Raw genomic sequence first — 1,503 nt, 5'->3', positions numbered from 1 at the left:
CTCATATGAAAGAGAAGAAAACAAGAAAAGAAAGAGGAATCCTCTATGTCACAGTATAGAGATTCCTTTCTGTTAGTAGACAGAGAAACGGGGGGAAGAATCCAAATACAAGGGATATAAGAAGTTTGGATTCTTAGATGAAGAGAGGTGAAGAGAAGTTTCAAAAATAATTTTTTTTTTGAAAAAGAGGTTAGTAATTTTTGAAAATTAGAGATAAGATAAGACGAAAATTAAAATTTAAAACAATTAAAAAGAATTTTTGAAAAAGAGAGAAGTATTTTCGAAAATTAGAGATGGATAGGAAGTTAGTTGGTTTTGAAAAAGATAAGAAACAAACAAAAAGTTAGTTAGTTGATTGAAAAAGATTTTGAAATTAAAATTTAAAAAGATAAGAAGATAGGAGGTTAGATAAGATATTTTGAAATCAAATTTCGAAAAAGATAAAATAAAAAAAAAGATAAGATTTTTAAGAAAAAGATATTTTGAAAAAGATTTAATTTTTAAAATTACTTAACTAACAAGAAACTACAAGATAAGATTCTAGAACTTAAAGATTGAACCTTTCTTAACAAGAAAGTAGCAAACTTCAAATTTTTGAACCAATCACATTAATTGTTAGCTAATTTCTGAAACTTTGATTTAAAAATAAGAAAAAGATTTTGAAAATATTTTGAAAAAGATTTTTGAAATTTTCGAAAAAAATAGAAAAAAATGAAAAAGATATAATTTTTGAAAAAGATTTTGAAAAGATAAGATTTTAAAATTGAAATTTTGACTTGACTTGTAAGAAACAACTAATTTTAAAAATTTTTGACCAAGTCAACCCAAAATTTCGAAAATTTGGAGGGAAATAAGGAAAAGATATATTTTTGATTTTTGAATTTTTAAAGAAAAACACAAAAATTACCCAAAACATGAAAATTTTGGATCAAAACACAAGATGCATGCAAGAACACTATGAATGTCAAGATGAACACCAAGAACACTTTGAAGATCAAGATGAACATCAAGAATATAATTTTGAAAAATTTTTTAATGCAAGGAAAGCATGCAAGACACCAAACTTAGAAATCTATAATGCTTGGAAAATATGAATGCAAAGATGCACATGAAAAACAACAAAAGACACAAAACAAGAAATCATCAAGATCAAACAAGAAGACTTGTCAAGAACAACTTGAAGATCATGAAGAACACTATGAATGCATGGATTTTTCGAAAAATGCAAGAAAAATTTGTAAAGCATGCAATTGACACCAAACTTAAAAATTGACTAAAGACTCAAACAAGAAACACAAAATATTTTTGATTTTTTTGGATTTTTATCAATTTTTTCGAAAATAAAGTTTGGAAAAACGAAAAAGTAAAGAAAAATTTTGAAAAAGATTTTTGAAAAAGATTTTTGAAAAGAAAATTACCTAATCTAAGCAACAAGATGAACCGTCAGTTGTCCATACTCGAACAATCCCCGGCAACGGCGCCAAAAACTTGGTGGACGAAATT

Source organism: Arachis duranensis, chromosome 1 (genome assembly GCF_000817695.3).
Source record: "Arachis duranensis cultivar V14167 chromosome 1, aradu.V14167.gnm2.J7QH, whole genome shotgun sequence".
NCBI lineage: Eukaryota > Viridiplantae > Streptophyta > Magnoliopsida > Fabales > Fabaceae > Arachis > Arachis duranensis.
The sequence above is the reverse complement of the archived record's forward strand: the minus strand, read 5'-3'. Positions refer to the sequence as shown.